Source organism: Lepidochelys kempii, chromosome 3 (assembly GCF_965140265.1).
Source record: "Lepidochelys kempii isolate rLepKem1 chromosome 3, rLepKem1.hap2, whole genome shotgun sequence".
In the NCBI taxonomy this organism is placed as follows: Eukaryota; Metazoa; Chordata; order Testudines; family Cheloniidae; genus Lepidochelys; species Lepidochelys kempii.
This window is the reverse complement of record NC_133258.1, coordinates 67,162,455-67,174,466: the sequence shown is the minus strand read 5'-3', so window position 1 is coordinate 67,174,466 and position 12,012 is coordinate 67,162,455. Positions and strand designations below refer to the sequence as shown.

The 12,012-nt window shown below is 41.7% G+C and overlaps 1 protein-coding gene across 2 annotated transcripts in view; it reads left to right on the top strand.

Annotated features, from left to right (window-relative positions):
* Positions 1–12,012, top strand: part of GJB7 (gap junction protein beta 7) — a 45,582-nt gene that overhangs the window by 18,798 nt on the left and 14,772 nt on the right. The window contains exon 1 of one of the 2 annotated variants that reach the window (XM_073336619.1): positions 5,979–6,064. The exons of the other annotated variant lie outside the window; for it this stretch is intronic. The gene's annotated coding sequence lies outside the window, so the exon portion shown is untranslated. Of the gene's footprint in view, positions 1–5,978; positions 6,065–12,012 lie in introns of those variants that run through there. 2 annotated transcript variants of the gene reach the window in all.

The window sequence follows — 12,012 nt, the reverse complement described above, 5'->3', positions numbered from 1 at the left end:
CTGCCAGGTCACCTGCACTCTGACTAACTGGAAGATCAGGCATCTCCTCACCACTCACATCCTCACTGGGGCTGGAAGGCTCACCGTGAACATTTGTGTCTATGTATCTGAGGAGAGCTCCTTCCTGCTTAGATAGAAAAGCTTCCTTTGCTTTCTTTCTTTTTCTGAATGCTTCCCCAGAGGGGCGTTTTCTTCTTTCACTCATGACTGCTGCTCTGTGCCAGCTATAGTGGCTCTCAACACTCAGTTAAAGGGGAGTAGCAAGCTGGTAGCAGGGCCTGAGTGAGAGAAGACATCAGCGTCTTAAGGGCCTAACTGGCTCCTGCTACTTCAGTTGACTGCCTGTTCTCCTCAAGTGGGTTCAGGGAAGCAGCAGGAAACAGGAACTCACTGAGAAGCTGGTGTTAATCAGTCCAGGCTCCTGGGCATGCTAGAGAGGTACATAAGAGCCTCCTCCTCTCTCTCCCTGCAGCTCCTGCTGCTTTCTTTTATTCCCTCTGACCTTTTCTCCTGCCTGCCTGTTATGTCTCTTGTGCCCTCCTTCCTCCAGCACAGCTCTCCACCATCTCTGTGCATCTAGAGCAGAGAGAATACATATGCACCAGCAGCAGACACAATTTTCTACACTCTGGGTCCTAGTGCCCCCCCCCCCCAGTCTGTCACCTGAGGCAGCCGCCTCAGTTCACCTCATGGTAAGGCCAGCCCTGTGTTTAGAGTACACACACCAGATCCTCAAAGGTATTTAGGCATCTAACTTCCACTGAAATAAATGGGAATTAGGTGCTTAAATACCTTTTAGGGTTTGGGCCTGAGTGTCAAGACTCCTGGATTTTATTGCTGGCTTTGCCATTGACTTGCTTTATGATCTTGGGAAAGTCACCTAGTTTTCCTCCCTATGAATATAATGATATTTATCTTCTTAATGGGATGTTGGACATTAATTAATTAATGTTCACAAAGTGGTCTGAGATCTTTTTGTGGAAGTTGCTATGTAAATACTAGAATTGTAACATATCTATGGCTAGCTAGCTAAGTGTTTTAAGGTTGCCCATCCCCTTGGTATCTGAATACCATCCATGAGAAGGAAACACAAAACCGCCTCTCTCTTTCAGCCCTGCTGGCAGGAACAAACCTAGAGTTAGCATTAAGGGGCTTGCTTGCTTGTTTATTTTTTCTTTTAAATAAAGACACTTGGGAATTCACTGTTGATATTGTGCTGCACACCATGGCCACTCACAACTTCATAACAGATCCCCCTGTTCTAACAGCTCAGACCCCTATCACTTGAGGCACAAGAAAATCACTATTAGCACTATGATACATTTGCGCAGTTCTGACCTCCGGCTGACGTCAACACAGAACACAATAGCCAGTTTATGACAGCAACAGTACACAGTAGCCAGTTTAATTGTGACTCAGCACCCTCGCTCACTCATCACATAGGCCCTTATTACGTCAAAGACCATACAAGATGAAAGGTGAGGATGGTCCTTGAACTATAGATGCTACAACTCAAAGTTCCAGTAAATAAATAGCCGTGATATTAAAATACATGGATGGACACCTAGTTACAGATCTGTCATAGACCCAGAACACAAATGTTTCCCTCCCCAACACCAGCTTGCTTGCAATAGAGAGGGTTGCTGTGTGGGAGACATCTCGATTCGTGATCTTGATACAGGCTTCAATCTTTCTTCTCCCATGAAGGGATGTTACAATGTTTTACTTTGATTTTTATAATGGTGTTTTTACACTATGTACTTATTTTACACTTTTTGAATTAGTGTTTACTATTTGGCGATTTTTTCCCCCAAAACAGCCTTGAGCAACTCTGTGTGGAGCAGCCGAGGAAGTTAAATGAAATTATTATAACATCCCCTCCCTTTTCACAGGTAAGGGGAAAAAATGTAATTATTTCACTAAAGCATATACAAGAAAATGCTGCCTTATTAAAAAAATATAAATGCAGAAAACAAAGTGGGTCTAGCTAGACCGAGGTACCATTGTGAATTTTTATGCATGTGTTACTTAGTTCACACATCCTTTACCCTGATTTTTCAGCCATTACCGTACATCTGTGCAACTCCCACTGAAATCACTGAGAGTTGTGTGTGCACAAGGAATCCAGGCTCCAGGCTATACGTTTATGGATCCGGTCACTGATGAGCCGAAGCAGTTTTAAGAAAATAATGATGTTATAAACAAATGATTCTGTCAGACGTGAAGGCCTCTGTTTTACACAAAGCCTTATATATTTCTGATGTTGATGATTGTTATTAGCCAGCGTCATCAGTGGGAAATGGGTGGACTATACCGTCCAGCCTTGCTTGTCAACAAAGATTAAACAAATTGTTTTTCAAATTCCAAAGAAGCTTATTAATCATTTGAAGTGGATTTAACTTGGAAGACAAACAACGTTTTGTTCAGTTTCACTTTCATGGCACCTGTTTGGTTTGTGACGTTCAATAATGGAATTGGCAACAGGATGCTACCAAAACAAAAAAATGTCCCTGTGGAGTGGAAAATCAGGTTTCTATTGAAAAGAGAGGAGAGAAAGATTCGCACTGCTGACTTCTCATTATTGTTCCCCAAGCCACAAGTAAAACTAGTCCTGTATCCAGGTGTCTCAAGAACAACCCCTTACTACAGTATCCATAACAGAAGCTAGTGATGGAGACCCCCTGTTCTGTGGAGTTTGCAGAGATTACAAATTCCACAGGACTTGATAGAGACACTGGAGCCAAGTCACTCTTGGGCCCTGTGCAGTTTATACACTCTGTAAGCTTGGTAGTCCGTGTGGGTATCTAAATGGACAGACATTCTAGACAAAGTGGGAGAGACCTACAGGAAAGGACTATCATTCAGTAATTAATTTATTTATTCAAGCAGACAGGGTTGGTGACAACATTTACAAAGAGACAGTTTAGTATTTGTGCATGAGATGAGATGGAGATGTAAAGATGGGTGTTCTGCACAGCTAAGGCACCAGGACCATCTTATCTCTATCCTATGGTGTCACCACGCAACAACCATACAATTGTGATTAATGCAAAATGGTTTTGGTAGTAGATTCCATTGATTTTTAAAAGGCAAATTCATGATTTTTCATTTTTATTTTCCTCTTGTTGCCATTACATAGTCTTATGTTCTTGATATGTTTGGATTTCTTTTAAGGTTAGCCTCAACTCTGAATTTCCTGGGTTAGCAATGCTTGTTTTGGGGATAATCACAATATCCCTGTAATATTTTCACCTTTAAATTATTGATAAGTGCTCAACTTTGTCTTAAGTTTAATATAGTTTTTATTCTGGGAATTATATATATATATATATATATATATATATATATATATATATATATATATGTGTGTGTGTGTGTGTGTGTCCAGCAGTTATATACATAGTGTATCAGTACGTTCTACTGTTAAGAAACCTTAACCCGGGAATAAATTCAGGCTGTCAATTTATTCTCTGTTATTTACCAGCACAATCAAATCCTATAGAAAATCTGCCTAAAAATCAAAATAAGTTTAGGAAATATAGGAAGATTGAGACTCTAACACATGGTAAGATATGTTAGAATAGGCTATGTATGTTTGCTACATTGCTCATTCATTAGAAATCATTTCAACACATAGTTGGCCATAAGAATCTCATTAAAATAATCAATTTAGTACAGTAACCAAAGTACATTCAAATAGATAGCTGAAACAACAGGAGCCACTGCCCAAAACATAAGGGCTAGAATAGGAGTTAAACTATGCAGTCTGAAGGATATTCTCTGGGGTCTAAATGCAAACGCAAGAGGCTGGATATTGTTTCACACAGCTGTGTGTGTATGAGAGAAAAAATAGAAACAGCACAGAAGCACATAGAGAAAGCAGCAAGGAAGCCCCCATGACAACCAGAGAAGTACCTGTAGTGTGGTCCTAAGAGAAAGAGAGAGCACTTTTGGGCAGAATGCTGGCTGGAAAGACGCTTGGAACTGTGAGCAAAGAAAGTCTTTTGCTGTTTGATTCTTACTGTGTTCAGGGAAACAGAATTTTGTGTACGTTCTTTGTAAATAAACAGGATTGCATCAAAGAAATAATTTACTATCATAATTTTCTCCTTCTAATGGAACCAACTTGCAAGACCGCAAGTATTGGCTAACTGCTTGGGTCAAAAGAGGTAACAACAATAATCATGACATAGAATAAAGATGAACAACAGCATCAATTGCAGCTGATATGGGGCAGTATAAACGTATTCTATGAGTGCGGGTGTACTGCATGCTATGTTCTCCGCAGCGGGGGTCCAGGCTGGGGCAGATGGGAGGGAGGTAGGGCGATGATATAAGGCACAAAGTTGGGTGTGTACAGAGGACCAGGGAAGCACAAAGATGGTCAGGGAAAGACAGAATCTTTTATCAACATTAAAAGCTGTAAGGGTAAACTATTCAAAAGCATCTAAATGACTCAGGAGCCTAAGTCTCATTGAAAGTCATTGGTACTTATGTTCCTACATTATTTAGGGGCTTCTCTGAAAAAATTATCCTAAATGCTCAATGTGTCCTAGGTATAAAACATGACATGGTTAAAATATTCCATGTGGATAAAAGGTTCCCCTTCTCCCCTCCACTGTTCAGTATTTCTTTATCCCACCCAGATGTAACTCACACCTGCTCCTCTGGCCTTGTTAAGGTCTGCAAGAGGGGATCCCAGCTTTGATGGGTCTTGCAGTGCTCTCTTCCTGGCAGGGCCGGCTCCAGGCACCAGCTTTCCAAGCAGGTGCTTGGGACGGCATTCAGAATGGGGCGACAGTCCGTGTCCCACGGTGACAATTCGGCGGCAGCTCCTCTGCTCTTCCCGCTGTGGCAGCTCTTCCAGGCATGGCGGCAATTCGGTGGTGACTGCTTGGGGCAGCAAAATTGGTAGAGCCGCCCCTGCTTCCTAGGGGTTGTATAGTCCAACCCAATTTAAAGTTTTGGAGTGCATGGTGGGGTGAGGAGTGGAGAACACAGCCCAATTCACAAACAAAAAGCTTTGTTTAAAAAGTGTTCAGATTGAAAGTGTGTTTCGGTGAAAGCCAGTCCTTGTTATACCAATCTTTGCACACATCTTTGCAAATTTCAGGAGACAGTTAATGGTGGGTGGACAGTGTAAATCAGGTGGGATTACAATAAGTGATAAAATATCTGGAAAAAGGGAACAGACTGGATCCCTTAACTATTTCTTTCTAGAATTTTTATACATAGAATCATAGAATATCAGGGTTGGAAGGGACCTCAGGAGGTCATCTAGTCCAACCCCCTGCTCAAAGCAGGACCAATCCCCAACTAAATCATCCCAGCCAGGGCTTTGTCAAGCCTGATCTTAAAAATATCTGAGGAAGGAGATTCCACCACCTCCCTAGGTAACACATTGCAGTGTTTCACCACCCTCCTAGTGAAAAAGTTTTTCCTAATATCCAACCTAAACCTCCCCCACTGCAACTTGAGACCATTACTCCTTGTTCTGTCATCAGCTACCACTGAGAACAGTCCACATAAGTTCTAATTCTTTGTAAACAAGGTTTGATATTGTTTTGGGGTGCCAGCTGGACTTTACTGAAACACTTTGTGAGTCAGAAGACTAAATGTCCTCCATAGACCCTCCGTGATCAGCAGTCAGCTTGAGAATCATTTCCCTCTGCCATAGCATGTCAAATGCTCGTTCACTGTTGAGGCTCTACCCGTGATAGTATAAGAAAAGAAGCAAAGAACTGCTGCTCTTCATTAGAGTTAATATTTGTGGATGGGTAAAAGAGAAAAATTACATGGGCAGCATTAAATAAATGTTTCTTGTCTCAAGTTACTCATTGTACATCTTCCTGGCAGCACTAGACACACTGTAATACTCATTTGAATAATATGCCAGAACAAGTGATCAGGTTACACCTGTTTAGATTATGCTACCTAGGAAACAACTGGACTCCATTTTCACAGCTTTAAAGCAGTTACTCCCTTTCTGGGACATGAGTAATTAATTGTTAATGGTACTAGAAAACTGCTGGTTCAATTTTAATCATCACCTGTTGCTGTTCAGGTAAGTAAGATTTTCTTGTTCTGATAAAATGTGTCTTTATTCAATAAGAAACAGGTTAGGGGGAGGTTGTGTGTGTGTGTATCAACAATCAGGATAATAGGTTTAAGAAAGTGTTCTTCCAGAAAGTGTCAAATGTATATGCAATTCTAATTAAGTGTAAGCCTTGTAAAATGGCAGTAAGTTTTCCCGTGCACTGTTGATCTAACTTTTAAACAATTTAATTGTTACAAACTGGAAAGTAGCCATCTATGACCCACAGTCCGTATGTTTTAATTTAATTTTTTTTCAGTAAGTTCCAAAGTTGAAATCCCTTGCCTTGTGATTGTAATACTTTTGTCCTCTGACCACCCTTACAGGAATGACTCAAGCCATGTAACAACACTTGTTAATTCCTGGGATCATTGCTGTGGATACCATAGAAGTAGCTTTTCTTTGTAATATGAGAGCGTGAGGTAGACTGGTTATGGATTTTTCTCTGTGCTTACGAGAACTGCAATATTTATTGTGCAGATATGGAGCAGACACAACTACTTTGGCATTTTATGTCATCCTGGACATTTCAAGTATCATTTTTACTTGATTACCTAATTTACTAAGATTCACAGAAAAGGCGATGGCTGATAGTAACTGTTTCCCCCAGAATCAGTCCTATGAAGTGGAAAATAATTAAAAACACCATACTCTGGCAGAACATCATACTTGATAACTGCTGAGTTGTTAAATGATGCTTTTAATTTCTCAAATGCAAATATAAAATGTTAGTGAGATGAAGCAATGCAACTACAAGCTATAAAAAAAGAGCTCATCAGAGTTAAGCGTCTGACAAACACCGAGGAGGTAGTTTGTGGATGATATTCTCCCCTACATGCAAACTATTTTGATCTTTCCACACATTCTCTGGGGGTGGGTGGGGAAGGAGGGCAGGTGTATTGATTTAAAGAAGAAATTGTCAGCTGATCTTAAAAATGTGCCTTATTTAGATCTGAATCAGGCTGTTGAGTAACATGTCTAGATTCTAGTATGGTACTCATCACCATCATGGCTGAGTGCCTCAATATTTAGCAGCACAAGGCTGGGCTGTTGAGGAGTGGAGGTAGATGATTAGTTTAATTTTCCTGATGAAAGTTTTCAAGAATTTGGGCAACACTGTATCAATGAATTGACCCTCACGCTCCCCCAAAGAGGTAGAGAAAAAATATTTATCCCACTTTGGAGATGAGGAACTAAGGCATAGAGGGATTAAGTGACTAGCCCCAGTCACCCAGGGAGTCTGTAGCAGAGCAGAGAATTATACCCAAATGGTTTATTATCATTATTAATTATTTTATTAAAGTAGCTCCTTGATGTCCCAACCTAGAACAGGATCCCATTGTGGCAGGGAGTGTACACAAGCAAACTAACTAAGAAAGTTCCTGCCCTGATGAGCTCACACTCTAAATAGACAAGACAGAGTGGAAAAAGGAAGTATTACCCCTATTTTAAAGACAAAGAACAGAGGCCCTGAGAGATTATTTGATTTCCCCAGGGTTACACCGGAAGCCAATAGCAGAGCAAAGAATAAAACCAAAACTCTACTGAGTTCCAGTCCAGGGCCACAACCAAATGACCAGCCTTCCTCCATTTACTTCTGTCCACTACCATTCCTGTACATATTTAGCAAGTACATATCCAGGCTAGTGTTTTTACACATTATACATACACATTTTAACCACTATTATACTGGCATGGGAAGTATGGAAATTCTGCTTAAAATATTACTTATTATGGCACCCAAAAGAGTGCTAGGTGCCTCCTCCTGAGAGATAAAAGGACATGAGTTATGCTCTGATGAGCTTACAAGCTAATGCTAGACCTGATGTAATGAGAGGTTAATATTAAGAAGGCAGAATAATAACTCAGCATGCTACAGTGGCTCAGATACTGGACTGGGATACAGAGACTGTGTTCTCGTCCTAACTCTACCATTGATCTACTGCATGACCTTTGGTAAATCACATTGCCTCTGTTTTCCCTCCTACCTTTTGTCTGTCTGTTTAGACTGTAAACTCTTCAGAGCAGGGACTTTGTCTCTTACTCTGTGTTTGTGACATGTCTACAACAATGGGGGTCCCTCTTTCAATGGCACTGCTAGACACTGCCATATTATAAATAATAATCAACTAGGGCTAGTACGCAGTTTAGTGAAGGTAGGTTTGTTTGTTAATGGAATATAAGAAGTAAATAGCTTAGCTGGCTAGTTTCTTGTAGGCTTCAAAAAACAATGAGTATTGAAATTTACATTTTTATTTCAGTTTGACTCATTTTAGGACAGACAAGGGGGTATCTGAACAATGAAAGACCCTAGACACAAATAATTTCCCAGTGTTAAATTATTACACTTGGCATTTCCATAGCACCTTTCACCCAAGCATCTGAAATCAATTTTCAAAGTTGGTATTATCACCCCCATTTTACTAGTAAAGAAACTAAGGCACTGAGGGTTGTGGCTTGATTTTCAAAAGTGATGAGCACCTGCACCTCCCATTGACTTCAATGGGATTTGTGCGTGCTTAGCACCTCTGAAAGTCAATCCATAAGTGACTTGATCAGGGTGACTCTGAATAGAATCAGGTCTGGCATCTTGTAACTTGCTCTATTCACTAGACTACACTGTCCCCACATGGAAGTTGATGTCTCAACTTATTTTCCACCTTTTGTTTTCCTGTGCCCTCCTCATTGACTCTCAGCACCCACCCCATTCCCTTAGCATCTTTCCCAATGGTTTCCATCACCTTCCCTCCTCTGTCATTAAGCCACCCATAAAGAAAGACTATGTCTTATAGTGAACAGAATTGATATTTTAAATCAACAGTGGTTACACAGAAAAAAATGTCACCATTGCACAGCTTGCTAGGCCAGTTCCAAGCCTGTACACACAACTTGTGGGCCTCACCCTCACTTCCCAGGCTGACAATCTGCCCTCTCTGCTCCACCTCTGCATTCCACTGTTTTTATTGTACAGCAACACAATACTCCCCACTCTTTCTCTGTGTGCTCCCCTGGTGACTCCCAGTGTCCTTCCCTCACCAGTATCTCCTGAAAGTATCCCCATTTCTCCCCCCTCCCCCCCAAATTCCTGATGGATTAGCTCCATTTGCCATTGGCTCATTTCCCCCTCACATTTTCCTAATTCCCCATTCTCCTCTGTACAAAAGTACTTTTTCTACTGCTAACATAGTTAGCAAAGATGGTCAAAATCTGGGGGAAATTATTAATCAAATAATAAGCTATTCATTGGATGCATTATTCAATGCATATTATTCAAGCTGCTGTAGACCTGACTGAATTATACAATTGTTCAGTGAATAATTCATTCAACCATAGCATTATTCAAATACATTTTTCAATAAATGATATTCAGCCAGCTTAGCAATTAATGGTGCAGCTTTCCATAGCTTTTTGTTCAGCCTGTCTTTTCTAGAGTATTTTGAACAAGAAACTCTTTCCTTTTCAGCCCCCTCTCCTCTGCTGATTTGAACTCTCTGTAATGACTCCCTTTTCATTTCTGATAGAGATGATATCTTTCCTTCATCCCTTCCACTCTGGAGGCTCCATCTTTGGCCCTCTTCTTGTTCTCTTTTCCTGACGCCCTTTGTGACTTCTCATTGCTAGCTTCGGTGCTGGACATCACCTCGATACAGATGATACCAATCTTACATGTCCCTCAACTTACTCTCTGATCCCTCTGCTTCCTCATTCAACTGTCTTTCTTCCTTCTGCTCATTTAATGCTGCACCAATCATTCTACTCTTGGATGCTCTAGAGAGTGAAATCGTCCTTCCGGGTATAAATCCATTTTAGACTTTCCCTTTGCTTAATGCAGAATATAATTTTGCTAAGACTAGAAGTCATCTCTAACTTGCTCTGCTCATTTATCTCCCCTCTTCTGGAACATTGCCAAAACTCCCCCTTATTGTGATCTCCCTCTTGTCACAATCACACCCCAACTTGACTATTTCAGTTCCTCTTCTATGGTCTTTCTGAATCCCTAGACTGTTCTGGATTTGACTCCTCACACAATGGCTTCATCTTCTCTAGTTGCAGGTCCATCTGTTCACCATGCTTGGCCTTCCCAACCCCTCTCCCTATAGCTGCTTGTCATTCTCACATGTACTGCTCCATCAGGAAGTCTACTGTCTCCCTCTCATCTACTGAATCTCTGTCTGTCTCATCTACTGAATCTCAAAGTCTAAGCCTTTGAAGAATGAATGGCATTGTACAGTATCAACCTGAGCAACAGTTAAAAGCTACATTGCCATATAGCAGCAATCGTGCATAAAAGAAACATGTTTTTTCCTTTTAAGGACACATTTCCGTCTCCTTTGGGCAGAAATGTTGCCTGTCACCCCAAGAAATGCCACAAAACAAGCTCTGTCACTCTATAGACCTGCTCAGCTGAAGTTTGTCCCATGGACACTCAGCCAGTGTCACAGGGAAGACTACAGATGTAAAAACACTGACATTTTGTTGCCTAGAGCTTGTTGATTGGGAATTAATGGCTCCAGAAAGTATAGCTGTGTGTTCCACAGTCACTTTATTTAAAAGTCTCATTTCAGCCAAAGGAGCATTTAATCAAGTAACTATGTAAGTAAGTCTTCATTAACTAAAACCCTTTTCAGTATCTATTCTATATCAGCGCTACATGATTTAAACTCTTCCTCCTCTTTGCTCTTTCAGTAGATTGGGGCCTATACATTGCCTAAGGGGTGTCTGAGAGTTCCCTCCAAGCTCTTATCCCCACTTCTCCCTGGACAGGTCTTTCCATTGTGCTTTTCTTCAGCCTGTTCTCAGTGTAGGATTGGTGGGGCAGGGTGTAAGAAACATTTTTTCTAGTCCCAGTTTGTATGTAGGCACTCCCTGATATGGAAACACTGGCAGAGATTTTCGAAAGCAAGGGCCTAAAGATAGATTCCTAAATCCATAAGTGGCCTGATTTTCAAAAGTGCTGATTCCCCAGCTACTCCCACCTCCAGCAAAGAGCTGCAGCATAGATATTCATAGGACAAGAAATGTAGGCTTTCTTTACTCTGTTCCAATACACCTCCTAAAATTCCTGCACTGCCTTTGGGAGGATTCCTTAAGTTACTTTGTAGGAATGATGACTTGACCTATGAGCCGTTTTCACAGCAGTTAATGCAGAACCTGGTTTTCTGAGGGTATGTCTACATTACAAAATTAGGTCTAATTGATAGAAGTTGATTTTTTAGAAAGCGATTTCATACAGTCGATTGTGTGTGTCCCCACTAAGCACAGTAAGTCGGCGGAGTGAGTCCACAGTACCGAGGCTAGCGTTAACTTTTGGAGCGTTGCACTGTGGGTAGCTATCCCACAGTTCCGGCAGTCTCCACCGCCCATTGGAATTCTGGGTTAAGCTCCCAATGCCTGTTGGGGCAAAAACATTGTTGCAGTTGGTTTTGGGTACATGTCATCAGTCGCCGCACCCTCCGTGAAAGCAACGACAAGCAATTGTTTCACTCCTTTTTTCCGTGCGGGCGCCATACTGCTTTCAGCAGACGCTGCAGTAGGACTGCAAACCGTCATCATCAAATGGCCGCTTCAGCTGCCACTCTGCTCTATATGACCGTCGTCATCCATCGCTTCTGCTGCCACTCTGCTCTCCTGGTGGTCTTGCTGGGCTGCTTCTGCTGCAACTGTGCTCGGCTGCTCTTGTCTCATACCACGGCAAGCATGCAGCCTGCTCAGCTGTTGTGTCCTGGCAGCAGACGGTGCAGTAGGTCTGCAAAACTGGTCATCCAACCACCTCTTTCCCTGCAACTCTGCTCTCCTGCAGACGTCATACCACGGCAAGCATGGAGCCCGCTCAGATCACCGCGGCAGTTTTGAGCATTGTAAACACCCTGCACATTATCATGCAGTATATGCAGAACCAGAACCTGCAAAAGCAGGCG